The 15920-nt window shown below is 38.7% G+C and overlaps 1 long non-coding RNA gene across 1 annotated transcript in view; it reads left to right on the top strand.

Moving 5' to 3' along the window:
• Positions 1–15595, top strand: part of LOC121421613 — a 31146-nt gene extending 15551 nt beyond the window's left edge. The window contains exons 2-3 of the long non-coding RNA XR_005971010.1: positions 2964–3196; positions 15513–15595. This is a non-coding gene — a long non-coding RNA (uncharacterized LOC121421613). The remainder of the gene's footprint in view (positions 1–2963; positions 3197–15512) is intronic.
• The last annotated feature ends 325 nt before the right edge of the window (positions 15596–15920 follow it).

The following is a 15920-nucleotide window of genomic DNA, read 5'->3' as shown; positions in this document are numbered from 1 at the left end:
AACTGAAGTATTTCACTGTATGCGGTGGTTTTCTGTGCTTGACATCTGAGGTAGATGTGAAATCAGTGGGGCCTTTTATTACATTCTCGTTCTGGCTTTTTTTTTGGGGGGGGGGATTCCGTGTTTTATTTTATGTTGTTTTCCTTTGGTTTATTCGTTTCCTTTTCCATGTATTTACTTTCCCTTTATTATCCTTTCATTTCATTTCCTTTCCTTTCCACTCACTTTCCTTTTCATCAGGTTACAGCATTCCAACTACGAAAACCGCTGGGCCCTAACAATTCCCCACCCAAGATCGCAATCTCCTCTCAGTTCGTGCTGAATCTGAGTGGAGATTATATCTTCTATTTTTAACAGCCCTAGATTTCGGTAAGGAAATAATCTATTGTCTCACGATGCGGCAAACTGAAATTGCGACGTTTCGACTGCATCTGCGAGTCTTCGTCAGGCAATGAAGTGGACAATTTCAGTTTGCCACATCGTGAGACAACAGATTATTTCCTTTACCGATTCTATACTTCCACGGTGATCAATATCTTCCGTACTATTAACCCAAGATTACTTCCTTGTCATATATGAAACTGAAGTATTTCACTGTTTGCGGTGGTTTTCTGTGCTTGACATCTTAAGTAGATGTGAAATTAGTGGGGCTTTTTTTACATTCTCGTTATGGCCTTTTTTCGGGGGGGGGGGGGGGGGGTTCTGTGATTTATTTTATGTTGTTTTATTTTTGTTTACTTGTTTCCTTTTCCATGTATCTACTTTGCTTTAATTGTCTTTTCATTCCCTTTCCACTCACTTCCCTTTTCATCAGGTTAAAGCATTCAAACTATGAATTCCGCTGGGCCCTATCAATTCCGCACCCAAGATCGCAACCTCTTCTCAGTTGGTGCTGAAAACATTCATCTCAGGGGCGAATAAATCATTTTTTAAACAACCCAGTATTTCTTCCTTTTCATATATGAATCTGAAGCATTTCACGGTATAATGTGGTTTTCAGTGCTTGATATCTTAGGTAGATGTGAAATCAGTGGGAGCTTATTTTGTACATTTTCATTATAGCTTTTTTTTTGGGGGGGGGAGGTTCCCTGTTTTGTTCTCTTTTGGTTTATTTATTTCATTCACCCTTCCTTCCTTTCCTTTCCTTTCATTGCCCTGCCTTGCCTTTTCCTTTTCCTTTTCCTTTCCTTTCCTTTCCTTTCCCTTCCTTTCCTTTCCTTTTTATCAGGTTAAAGCATTCAAACTATGAAAACCGCTGGGCCCTATCAATTCCGCACCCAAGATCACAATCTCCTCTTAGTTTGCATGTGCTGAAAAACCTTCATCATATAGGGGAGAATTAATCATTGTTTGGTAAAAACAAACCAAGATTTCTTCCTTGTCATAGATGAATCTGAAGTATTTCACGGTATAATGTGGCTTTCTGTGTTTGACAGCTTAGGTAGATGTGAAACCTTTTTTTTTACATTTTTGTTTTGCCATTTTTTGTTTTGGTCTTTTTGTTTCCTTTTCCATTTATTTACTTTCCTTTTATTATCTTTTCCTTTCCGTTCTTTTTCTTTTCTTTTGTTCTTCTCCCCCCACTTTTTTTTGCTATGTTTTGTTTTAATTTGCCTTTATTTGTTTGTTTATTCGGGAATTTTGAGTTGGTGCAACAACAGTATTAAGGGTAATGGGATATAATACCACGAATTTCGTATGGTTTATCATCTTTCTTAAAACACAAGAATATGATTGGTTGCCGGATGTCGGAATACCTCTGCTTGTAAAATATTTAGATTTTACTAAGTATGTCAATCAACTACAGTAGTGAAAGACTATAACGATTGGGAATGTTCTTTTCTCTTTTTTTCGTATAATTTGTTGTCATCTGCATTTTCTACTTTATCTTTATATTCCTTTTCGGCGTCTCGTATTTTTTCCTCATCTTTATCGATATTCGTCCCCCTTTTCTTATTGTTGTTATCATTCTTTAGCCCATATTCTGGACTCATTTCCACTTCAAACTCCGGACTACGTTTGTGGTTCACCTTTGAATAGCCACAGGAATCGATAGCGTAAGCTTAATTTGTCAGCTCATTTGGCTTCATCCTAAATTCCTCATCCTCTTGGAGCATTCTCACTATATTATGCGATCGTCTTCAGCTGCCTTTGGTAATGTCATTAAACCCCGTAGTTATCCCCTTATCCAATTTTATTCCCGTCGGCCAATTCGCAATCTTCGGTTTTTATTGATCGCAGCGGCTATGTTCTCAGTAAGCACACAAGGGGTCACATTCATGATGTATTCATGGTATTAGTTTAAGCTTTTAACCGCATTCTCACCGTACAATTTGTTTGCAAATTGTGGTACCCACCCCCCCCCCCCTTCCAGAGAAACCGAGATGAAGATATCGCACTTTCAAGATGCAGGGGGCGGCATCGGGATTTTTTTTTCATACGGGGAAGGGGCGCCGAGACTACTTATTTTTTATTGAATCGATTTAAATGAGTAACATAGAATTACATGACTATGTAAAACTTCCTTTAGTCCTCCATACGTCATTCTCTCTTCCCGTTTCTAACTTATTTTTGAATATTTTCTTATTTCATACTACTTTAAAAATCACAGGGGATGAGCGCCCACTGCTAGCCTAAAGCGCCTCAGTTGAGATCCGTTTCATAATGGCTTGATTTGATAACAGATGCTCTGTTTCTATAATAAGCCAATCAAACTGAATGATTTCAGTGGCTAAATACTGTTTCTGCAAACTTGTTATAACGAGCTCTATTGATCTTGCCCATGATGCAATGCGCAACATTGTGACCATACAATAATATCAGTTTTTTTTAGAAGCATACAGCACGTCTTACAATAATAGTAATAAATCACACCATCTGTTTAATTATGAAATTGAAAATCCTTTGTCATGGCAAAGACGTTATTATTTTTTTAATTTCCATCTTTCTCTCTCTCTCTCCAGGCAGATATCGATATAACTGTGTACAACCAATTCGAAAGTTTGGAAAACCTTTCATGAACTTTCAAGCCTTTGAAATGAGCAGCGAGGGACGATAGATGATCCCGACTTTCAATACATCTGTCTAGAAGTACTTCTTCAAGTGGCCAAAGTGTAGCGCAGGGACTAGATATAGTTTGCATGGTGAAATCTTTCAGATGATCTGGTCGTGGAGCTTCCTGTATATTTAATCAAAGGTAAGAATGCTACACTCTCGATACAATTTGAGCCAGGGGAGACAACTTAACCCACCACCTAACCTTCCCTCTTACTTTAACTTAAATATCTTGATCACGGATGTAAAAGAAAATAATGACAAAGGAGTTGTCTGTTATAGGTATGTTATACTCATTCGTTGCCTGAAAGTGGGTCTGTATTTATTTTTTTTCCAATTAAAGTGATTGGTTAACATTGGTTTGACTTTTAAAAAATCTGAGCTAGAAGGTCACACTTGTCACCTGTGTCTGTGATATGTTCCAAAAATGAAGCCCAGAAAAAATTGCGTTCGAAAATGATTATTTAGTGCTTCAAAAATTGAAATATAAAGTGACCGGAAACACCATCTTAATTTCATCCCATACACTTATGTGTACTATTTAGGTGTCTATAAGACGCCTATTTACAAAATCGGGGTTTGCCTTGTAGTTTTAGCTTTTTATTCTCAATAATGGTTGTTTTCAGGGTTTATTAGTTCTAATACATGCACTTGTACACATGTTTCATCTTGGTTTGAGAATTTTTTAAATCGGCTGCTCACAAAGTTAAACAATATCTTTAAATCAACCTGGGTCAAAAATATTTGTCTGATTGTCGCATTTTCAATGGAATGGATCAAACTCACTCACGCATTAAGATATTCCCAACAATCGAATCATTCAAGAATTCCTTAAAACCTTTTTTGTGTTGTTTCGGGCAACTGCTTTCATTTTGTTTGTGGTTGTCTATAGGTGTTTTTGTATTACTTATGTGAGGTAAATTGAAATTGTGAGTGCTTTGGACCATTCAGGGTAAGCGCGTCATAAGTATTGTGTATTAATGAAAATGATAGTGATGATGATGACGTAGATGATGATGATTGATAGTATTTCTATAGGGCCAAATCATTAGCAGGAGCTTATTTACTATTACATGTAGCATGATCAGGCAATTACCATGCTCCCGAAAGAGCTACCTGTTTGCTTGAAATAAAAAAAGTTATGTGGTATTATTTTATTGTCATTATTATTATCTTTTTTTTTTTTGGGGGGGGGTAACTCTCCTTTGCCCTCCCCCCCTCACGTCGGAGCGAACGCTCATGGACACAGCGTTGTTCAGTTTTCTGCCGCAAGGATGGTTATATTCGAGGGTAGGTTCACAATTTCTTTCGACAGACAGGCTGGTATGATGTAAGTGCAAGCAAACTATGTATGTTGTGATAAGAGAAAACTGCCCTTGGATGCCTATAGAAAAGTCTCTGTTTTCTCCATTTTGTCCCAAATCAAGTTGTTACATATATAAGACAATACAGCCATAATCAGTAATCTCATAAAACGGGATACATTGAAACTTGCAAAAGAATATTCATTATACCAGAACGTACTATACCAGCATAAAGAAATAAAAACATCCTGGAGATAAATCCCTATCAAGTATGGGTACATGAAAATGATATATAATCATTTACCCCTTGCCCTTGTTGGTTGGATTTTATTTCGGCACCATCTCATCTTTATTATTTGCACCAACTCCTGTAAACACAATGATAAAGGACAATTTACTCAGAATGGTCAACATCATATTGCTTTCAAGAGCATTCATCAATATTCATCAACCTTATCACGTTGGCAATTGCACGTATCGAAGGCAAACAGTTTCAAGAAAGTTATGACGTGTAAGATCCAATTTGTTCTGGCCGGCGTTTCGGCTGCTCGCTTGAAAATTGAATAAATCATAAAACACTGTTGGGGGAAAAAATATTTTCTTCGTAAACAACAAATTCTAGGGAACGGGCAAATTGATTGTTTTCCGCATCGGTACTCTAGCTAAAAAAGCCTTGTATCAATATACGTTACAGTTATTGGTTTTCGGTGCATACACGCCATTTTCAGCATTACGTTATCAATAAAGTGTTTTACCTACCTATTTTGTCATATTTGTTTATGCTAGAAAAAAAAAGCACTTGGATATGCGAATAGTTTGAAGATTTCAATATTATTCTGAAGGCCAACTTCGCGGTTTTAAATCAATGTAGTTATTAAAATTCAATCCATCTATCCGAACATTCATGAGCATAAGCCTTTTAAACACCAACCAGTAATAACTGATTCCAACTTATTTGCTCAAAGTATCATTGCTTGACGCAAGACTGGAGGGTGATATATTGGTCACATTATGTTAATCATTGAATCCGTTCCGTCGGTGTTTTATTTTTGTCACATTTTTTAATAAATATTCTGCGGGTACTATCCTTTTGGTCCAATGCCAATTCGTCCAATTACCAACTTGTCTACTAACATTTGGCCTGCCATCAGTTCGTCCAATATCCACATGGTCTAATTGCCATTTCGTCCACTCACAATTTTGTCTAATAACCAGTTGGTCCAATAGCCATTTAGTCGATATATCATTTGGTCCTAGTTAGACTAAGTGATAATTGGGCCAAATTAATGAAAATAAAACGAATATTAGACCAACTGGCTATGAGACGAAATTGTCTTAGACGAACTGGTGATTGGACGAAGTGCTGATTGGTGGTCATTGAAGCGGTTATGGAACCAAATGGTTGTTAGACGAAATGTTGAAATGGCATTGAACTAAATAACCATGTGGTGAGTGGATGAATTGGCAATTTACTGATCCGGCCATGCATGTTCAAACGACCTACAGAGGTGTCCAATTAAAGCCAGTCTCTGCAAACATCATGTTCAGTCCCACCTTCAAAACCGACTCCAGACCCATCAAAGCTACTACGTTATTTCGAATGGCATAACACCGATCGGTTTGGAATCGGTTTCGTTGGTGTGACTGTAGCGTTACTAGGTGCTGGTCATTCATTAACAACTTAGTACTAATGAGTGTGTTACCTAGTGACGGGTGACCGTTGCGAAAGTGGTAGGGAGGAATGAGTTGATCTTTATCTCTCGATAATCAATCCATGTGGTCAACATGAGGACGGCGGTTCAGGTGTAGGAGGAGAGAGGGTCAATCTACACGTATGATAATAAATAACAATAATACATGAGACTTGCATAGCGCACTTTCCATCTTGATTAGATGCTCAAGGCGCTTCAGAGCTGCAGAACAGCATCAAAAGCTATTAACATAAAATACATATCTGAACAATCAGTCAATGTCTATCAAAAAGCACCCTTTAACAGGGTTTTTTTCAGGTTGCCATTGAAGGTGGCCACTGAACTCTGTGTTATCAAACTCTGTAATGCATGTGGTCAACATTAGGGTGGAGTTGGAGGGGGGGGGGAGGGGGGTCTACCGCCCCAATGAAGATCAAAAGAGTCCTCGAAAAGAGGTCATCCTGGCACCTATCAAATTCCCTGTGGTACCATCAGTGGTTTAACAGTCATGAACCTCACCCCGATTCTGTATGCCCCCCCCCTCATGCACAACCCTATCTTTGTAGACCGTCCCTCTCCCCCTCTCATGATTTGTCTCATTTTTGGGCTACTATTTCTTCATTTTACAGATCGTATTTTCCCTCTTTTGGAGTCCTATCAAATTTCCTCCCCTTCGACATTCTATCGCTTCTTTACAATGGCAATACTGTCAGATCAATCATTCTAATGATTTGACACCCGATTATCATTTATTTCCCTCTTGTTTGGTTATTCGTGGTATTTTCAAATTTTATGTTGTAATTTGATAACGTCTCATTTCGTTGAATGACGTGATTACTGCAGAGTCGTATGTATTCTGGACATGTAACTCTAATGCACGGATAGAACTTTATCGATAACCACGTTCATGCAGCTCCGTATGCGTACGCACTCTACTTCCTATTGTTCTAATTGATCTTGACGCTGCTGCTGCTGATCATGATGGTGATGATGATAATGGTGATGATGATGGTGATGATGATAATGGTGATGATGATGGTGATGATGATAATGGTGACGGTGGTGGTGATAATGATGGTTGTGGTGCTGATGATGCTGTTGATGATGATGATGGTGTTGATGATGGTGTTGATGATGATGCTGTTGACGATGATAATTATGATGCTGTTGATGATGATGGTGATGATGAAACGGCTGCATGTTCTTTTTATTGAACACTGGCGAATCCAGGGGGGGGGGGCACATCCGACTTGCCCCCCCTACCTTCGAGGCACAATGAAAATTTGCAATGTAAAAATACCATAAAAACAGAAGTGTGCCCCTCCTTTTTGAAAGAGAAGACTTGTGCATTTTTCATTGTGCCTCGAAGGGGGGGGGGCAAGTCGGATGTGCCTTCCCCCCTTCGAGGCACAATGAAAATGTGCAATGTACAGATACCATTAAAACAGAAGTGTGCCCCTCCTTTTTGAAAGAGAAGACTTGTGCATAGATGGACATGTCGAAATATTGTAGTTTATATCACATAGCCTTTCTTGAGATAATAAACTTCTATATTTTTCATCATATGACCTAACCCAAATTTTGTTTCTGCCTTGGCACTTGCAATCAGGAAGGGATTTAAAATCCAGGTTACTACGACCTCCATCGTATTTCTGTGACATTTATCACCGTGTTTTTTTAATCAAGTTCTAATCATCCTTTGAGATGAAACATCTTACAAACAGATCTAATTTACCGTAGCCTGAACTAATGAGATTCTTGCCACGAGTCAATTGTTCCAATTGCGAAAGAAGACACGTAACGAAATAGCTTTTTTCGAGGTATTGCCTTTCACGGTGTGTTATCTTTATCGCATCAAAGAGCGAAAATGAGATTGCATCACGTTCGGATATCCCCCCCCCCCTCCCTCGTGATCTAGCATTGGTGGGAAAATTTCTGGTCCACATAACATTAAACTTAGTGATTGATCGTGCGTTGATTTGAAAATGAAAATCCATAATTTATTGTTCGAAATAGACATGAAATGAAATACTCCGAAAATTTGCTTTGCCCAATGGTGGGCCCGGCAGCCGATGTGCAGCGCCAGATCGACGAGGCTATCGTTGAACGCCAAACAGGGTAGCAGCAACTCCCATCTTTTAACGTCTTTTGGTCTGACGCGGCCGGGGTTTGAACCCCCGACCTCCCGGATGTGAGACGGTCGATCTACCAACTGAGCCAACACACCGGTGTTTTAATCGATTTATAGGATTGATTGCAATGATTAGTGTGTATGATAAATCGTATAAATATGAATTGCTTGAGGTTCATGTTACACGGCACTGGGTCCCGTGTAATACAAAGAGTAGCGGTTGATCCAATCAGTCACAACTATGGAAAGCCAACAAGGCCATTACATATATAATATATAATAATAATAATAATAATGCACACATCTTTCAGAAGGGTTTCCTCCACAATGCATGCATCATTATCTTTACAAATCTGTAAGTTTGTACGTTTGATTGTTCCTCTTTTTTTTTCTTCGTTTTTTCCCAAAGGGACATTTTGAATATTTTGTATAAAATATTATGAAGAATTATAATCCATTCTCCGGAGGTCTACACGGCGAAGAAGAAGAGTGTAGGGGTTTCACGGTACACCGTGTATTTGAAATAAATTGAATTTCTGTTAACAATATTAATAATACATGTGAAATTGTCAAAAGAAAACGGAAGGATTGCCCTCCTCAGCAGCATTAATCATGGTGCAGCTCGTCTACCAAGGGGTCCATATCGTGGACATTGTTAATCCTGAAAACCACCCAAACTCGATTTTTCGACAAGTGTGTTCTTGTCGTCTTCCGGAGAACGAGCAAAAGTTGCAAAAAGATGAGTGTGAATCGATCAATCGAAACTCTTTATGAGACAGTGCATGCCCTGGGGCCCGTAACACAGAACTTAGCAATGATCGTAGAACGTTTTTCTACGATAGATTGCATTGACTACAATGTAAAATCAATCGTAAAAATCAAGCTTACGATTAATCGCTAACCGTTGTGTTACGGGACCCAGGTGTCCGTTAACGGGTTTTAGCCTTAATGGTTCAGGTGGTTCAAAGGAAAAGGAAATTCGGTACAAGGAGATGTGACATTTCCGGAGATGTTGTCGCATTACGGGTCGCTAAATGTCTTCTCCCGCAAACGGATGTGGGATGGAGGGACGTCAATAATTCAAGAAAGTCTCATTGATAACGGAAACCTGCCATTATTGCAGACCGTTGCCATGGTAATGTATGTACCTGAGAAGAGAACCCCAAATGATGCGCGGATATATTACGGCAATCTTCGCATTTTAGTAACGGCCCATCTTCAGCGAAACATGTTGTGTAATTAATGTGCATATTATGTGCCTCCAGGAACACATCATACGATTCGTTCCTTCGAAAAAATGTGGGTCATACTGGATAAGTATTTAAGGCTAAGTTCGAGTTCCTGTAGGCCTATAGCAATCTAATTTTGATAGGAAATGGTAGGATAATAGCAATTCAAAAGTGTATGTTATACTTCAGTATAGTACATGTATATTAAAACATAGTTTATTGAAAATACTCCAAACTTGCTTGAAATCATATTTATTTCAAAATTGCGTGCTTTTTCTGGTGTAGATGGCACAGGACACAACATGTGGGAGTGGGACCACCTTTTAAACGGACGTGCATTTTTTCAGTTTAAAAATATCATTTTTTTATCATTATCATATCATATCCCAGCCATGGCGTAATTTCATTCAGCAAGAAATTGATCCACAATGTGCTGCACTCAACCCAGGTGAGGTAAATGGGTACCGGTAGGAGGTAATTCCTTAAGAAACTGTGTGTGCTATGAACGCCTATATAGCTTAGCCGGGTAATATAGGAGCGCCTTGAGCACCTAACAAGGTGGATATGTCCGCAATATGAATACGCTATATTATATTATTATTATTTATTTATAGTTTTTTTTATCATTCTTATATAGTTTTGATAGTTCAGTGTAGGTTTTGCTCGATTCCATTTTGCTCGAACATAGCACGAATGTTAACACGGAATGAAAGAGAGAGAAAAAAATTTTTAGTTTCAATTAAGAAACCCATTAGTACACTTATCAACAAAACATGCGAGAAAAAGAATGAAACCGCTCGTTTATTTCTCAAAGATAGACTGAAAATAGACGGAAAGTACTATTTCTAAGAATACGTAAAGAGAGGAGTGAGATAATAACTGCCTATTGAATAATTCATTCCATGATCATTCATTATTAAAACCCGCTACAGATCCACACCGTAAATCATTCAACAATACTGTATCCTTCGTCGACAGCATAGCCCTTTATGTATTCTGAACAGTATTATATGAAAGCGAAGTGTGATAAAAGTGACAGTAGAATCAACTATTCATAACGGTGGTAAGAGCATCCGGGGGCCCATAACACAAAGACTAGCGATGAATCGCTAAATGAATTGGCCTATCAGAATCATCGTTGCATGCACATTTCGCTCAATAAACTGACTAAGAACCAATCAGAATTGATCTTTCAAATAAGCGATTAATCAGCAAATCATATGTAACGGTTCCCTGGTCTCTGCATGCTGAATAGGAATGTCTTCTGGGGCCCTTTTCACAAAGAGTTGCAATGAAAACCAACCCTACAAACTTGACTTTCAGCCAATGAAAATATCGTATTATTGACTTGTGATTGATGTCGTTTAGTTGTATTCAAACGTAACTCTTTCTACAACAGAGCCATGTCGTCTGAAATTTTCTCAAAAGGGAATTAGGGTTAGAGGCGAATCTGAGGAGGCACCAGGCATGGTCCTGGGAAACTGGGACGCCGGGGTTGCTGAAGCATCCCTGTAACGATATTAAAGTAATAATGCGACAAATAACAAGTTAGATAAATTCTAAATTTGATTATCGTTTTATTTCAGCCAAAAGTAATTAAAAAATAGCAAATTATCTTACATATTTTGAAGAAACAGTTCTGATTTAAAATCCAAAATAACGATGGTCCAAATAATCCGATTTGGCTGGCAAGGAGTTCTTTAGATGAAAGTGCACAATGCTGGTGATGACGAAATTGATTATGAAACGCGATGGATGATTAGAGTCACTGTAACGAGTTGAAATGTCCGTGAAGACGAAGTTGATGATAATAAACAACAATACATGGGTTGAAAAATGTTCGTTGGAACAGGTTGATGATCTCGATGAGAGCTAAGAATTCCTTTCTCAAAATCAAATAAAGATAAAAGTATTGAAAAGTATTTAAAAGAAGTATTGAAACGAAACCAGTTTGGAATCAAACCGATGCTGTTTTAATACTAATTGGTGTTGTATAAACACCTATTTGGTGTTACACTATTACTAAAACCGGTGTTGTTTAACACTTCTCTGGTGTGGACATATAGATTCCGGGCTGGTGTTAAATCAACACCGGAGTTTTTGCAGTGTAGGTGTTCTGCGTATGCTATATATAGGCAGAACCCCCTGGAAATCATGTTGGTATGCTAATCTGATTGAACTCACCTTAATTTGGAATGAATATCTCCTTTGTTTACTTCTCGTTTTTTTAACCCACCGCCCACTCTCCAAAAAATTGGTTCATCAACTTCACCATGTTCACAGTTGCTCATAATCATATTAATAGCTCTTCTCGATTTTGTGTAGGATTTTGAATGGCAACCAACTTATAGGCTAAGTATATAGGCTAAAGGTGTCAAAATATTTGGCTAAAGATGTCCCCGGGGGGGGGGGCACTTACATTGACGAGTGGATACCATGCGCGACCCAAAAAACACTTAAAAATGATGTCTTTTTCACGATAGGGCACGTTACGTACGTAACGTGATAAGGGTGTCAAAAACACAAAAATAATGAAAAAAGGGTATTTATTTCGCTAGGAAAATTACGTGCTTAGGGTCGAATTTGCGGGGATGATAAAACAAAATTAAAATGTTTTATAAAGGAGTCCTTTTTGCCCCAACACTTCGTGTTTAGATTCTGATTTGCGCGAGGTGTAGAAGCTGGGGTCGTACTAAACCAAATAAGGTAAAGCCGACGACCGAAGGACCCGTAACAATAAAATATTCCTGTACTTGTTTAGGGGTTCAAATCAGGGAATATTTGCCAAGAGTATCGTTTTGTTTCCAATAATTGTTAAGGGTAGGGTTTCACACGCCAATACTTGTTAAGGGGTGCATTTTCAGAATATGGAAATTACGTGTTTATGGTGCTTTTCGAGACCCCATGGTCGCGCATGGTATCCACTCGTGAATGGAAGTGCCCCCCCCCCCCCGGGCAAAAGTCATGTGTTTGATGTCATGTCTTAAGTTTTCCCTTCCCTCCCCGCTGATTCAAATTCCTCGATATCACATTCATGTCATTCAGTAGAAGTATGTCAAAACATCAATACACTTCCATTTCCTGTTAGCCGTGGATGTGAAAGGTCCCCAGTTAATAGGCCTCGTGAAATGGATGAGGGGAATAGCATCAGAAGTATGACGTGGGAACGTAGCCAAGGGGTAATCCGGAATTTGACGGATCTTATCACTCAGACTCATTTCAAACATGCAAACTCACAGGGATCTTGAGGAAGTCTGCGCCAAGGTTCATTCAGTTTTATTAATTCTCATCTTTTACCGAGAAAATGAGTTTTCTAAATTGCAATTGCCAATTGAGGGCCTCGATCTCCGGTCCGGTTCGAGATTGGCTAATAAATGAAATGGAAGCGTATATATCTTTTCAAATTGATTGGATTTTTTTAAAAAAGGACCCCTCCATTCCTTAAATAAATATCTAAGGCATCTGTTTGTCATTATTCGTGTAATGTTATCCATGCTGCAAGGGGGCATTTCTCCACCCCAATATTATGTATCAAATTGTTCAGAGATGGAAAATCGATTTTGAGATAAAACGATGTGAGCAAGTTTATGAATAGCAGACGATTATAATTAGGCTTCGTTTAAATCTGATATATTGCTCCAGGTCAACAGTTTGCGATGACTTACAAATCCATCCAAAATGAAAACGCTTACACGCTGTGGAGAAGGGGGAGCCAGCTTATGAGGCACCAAGTGTTGCGCCAAATTTTCTGTTACAAAAACAATGATTTTGTGACAAACACACCCTGCAATTCTTATTTGTTAAATACGTGTCTTTACACTTGGCGCCCCATACTAGCTCGATCATCATCATCGTCACATCATCGTCGTCACCATCATCATCGTCACCACCATCAACACCACCCCCATCATCACCATCATCATTGTCACCAACATCATCATCATCATCACCATCATCATCATCATCATCATCACCATCATCATCATCATCACCATCAGATCTACGTCATTACATCATGGCTTTTAAATCGGGTGACTTTAAATTAAGGAATCTCTACTGTCTACAGACCGCGTATACTTCGTAATGCCACCATTTACATCCATGCATATAATCCACTCTTTGTTCCGTCATAAACTAAAGAAGACTAAATAAGAATTCACCGACTTATAAAAAAGCTTCTTGCATGTTGCTTTTAACGTATATCTTAATAAATATATAATCAACAACCAGTTTATCGTCGTTAAGTACTTTTCAGAGATGGAAGCCATTAACGATTTCGACCGACGTTGCAGGCGAACACACTGTTTTGACTATCGATGCATGAATGAAGGCAGGATGGATGAAGGCACAGTCCTTGTAACAGGCATAATCTGATCGCCGCCTATTTCAGGTGTTATTGACGTTGTAATCTACTTCCTGAGACTACGTACCCGCGGCTTTGATTGAGTATTTTGACCGCTAATAAACCCCTTTTCGCCGAGAGGCACATTTTCCGCGACGCAGGCCTCCTTTTGTCGCATTGGGTTCCCAATGTGATATATCGGTGAAAAGCGAATCGCAGTTTCGGAGAACAGATATCAATATAGGTTAATGCGAGGCTTATGCGATCCATTTTAGCTTCATCACGTGGATGACCGCATTTTTATTTCCACCTTTTTCGTTTGGTAGTGTGTGTGTCGCTGAACTAGGAACACGCATTTCGAATTCATTGGTGCGTGTCGGGGACATGGCGAAGGGGGCGGGGCGGCTGCAATCTCTCCACCGCCTCGCCCCTTCCACATCTCCATCCATAGTATTTTTTCAGTTTCTCTGTTCCCTCTTTTTTCTTTAAATTTTCCCTTTTCTCAATTTCTACACTCCCTTCCTATCAACTTTAATATTAAACAATGGGTTCGCCGGGGAATTAGGATTTATGAATCTTTGTTCCATTTTAAGATCCTCATTTTCGAATATTTTGACTTATTTATTTATCTATTCATTTATTTTTAAAAACATAATTTTTACCATCTTATTTTTCGGGGGCTCTTTTCATTTTTATTTTTAGAGCGGGAGGGGGCATAATCTGAAAAAAAGAAAACATGGATAAGCAGTTGCCCCTTCTCTCCGCGTAGTGCTGCAGTAATATATCCGGTCGGACCGTTTTGGTATCAGTTCTTTAAAATGATTCCAGATTGATGCAGTCACACCTACGAAGCCATGTCATTGGTAATAACGTGAAATCTATGGTCGCTTTGGTATGACTGTATTCTTAGTTAAGTATACACTTCAAACAACTATTGGGTAAAAGTGCTCCATGAGGGTAATAACGGGTCCAACCAACCAACATTGGGCATTGTTTTGGGGCATTTTTATTTAACCACTATGATAATAATTTGCCCATTCTAACATGTCTAAAGTAATTGCTGCTTATCTTTTTTAACCTTACTGGACAATATGCTTCCCACATCGGGTAAAATACTGTCAAAATTGGGTGGACACATAATTTACCTCGTGGTGGTAAAAATCTTATCAATTTTTTTTTTTACAGTGTACGAATATAAATGAAAAAGAGAAAGAAATGGAAATCGATTCACTGTTGCTTCAATCTCAAACATTATATGTAGACGTGTTGTGGCTCAGTGGATAAGTCTACGGAATGTGAACCACAAGGTCCGGCGGGGGTTCAAATCCCACCGCAGCACTAGCGTCCTTTGGCAAGGCGTTTATCTACATTTGCCACTCTCGACCCAGGTGTAGTAAATGGGTACCCGGTAGGAAGAAATTCCTTGAACGCTCGATGCGCCCGATCAGGGTTTATAACCGTGCTAAAGCCGGGGTAATAGTATGCAGCGCTTGTAAACATTTGTATAAGGCGCTATATAAATGCTGCATATTATTATTATAAGAGCCTCTCCATCACATGGGCGGAAATCCCAGGAGGACAGGGGGGCGTGTCCTCCCTACTCAAAATAGTAGGGGGACACAATATCAATAGTCCCTCTACTACTTTCGGTCCTTTGTGATGGTAAGAAATGCATCATTCAAAATCTAAATAAAACATGTATTTTGGGATATTAACCTTATTTATTTTATTTTTTTATTTTTTGCTTGTCACATTTTCCAGCCCCTCGTCCCCCTACCTTTTTGGAGAGATTTCCGCCCCTGCTTCATCGGGATCGTCATTAGCGTCGCAACAGTGAGTCGATTTCCAGTTGCTGTTTTTTTTTATATAAATTTAAATTTGTATATTGATCGCTAGATGAATAAGAAGAAAGGTCAAGTCCACCCCTGAAAAATGTTGAATTGAATAAACAGAGAAAAATCAAACTAGCATAAAGCTGAAAGTTTCATAAAAATCAGTAAAATAAGAAAGTTATGACATTGAAATGTTTGCTTACTTTTCACTAAACAGTGACATGCACAAGTCTTGATGCAATTAATGATGTCATTCATTCACTATTTTTTGTGTGTTTATTGTTTAAATTATACGGTATTTTATGATTACGGATATGACAATAAGGAACAACCTGAC

The sequence above is a fragment of the Lytechinus variegatus genome, chromosome 9, assembly GCF_018143015.1.
Source record: "Lytechinus variegatus isolate NC3 chromosome 9, Lvar_3.0, whole genome shotgun sequence".
Classification (NCBI taxonomy): domain Eukaryota; kingdom Metazoa; phylum Echinodermata; class Echinoidea; order Temnopleuroida; family Toxopneustidae; genus Lytechinus; species Lytechinus variegatus.
The sequence above is the reverse complement of the archived record's forward strand: the minus strand, read 5'-3'. Positions and strand labels throughout refer to the sequence as shown.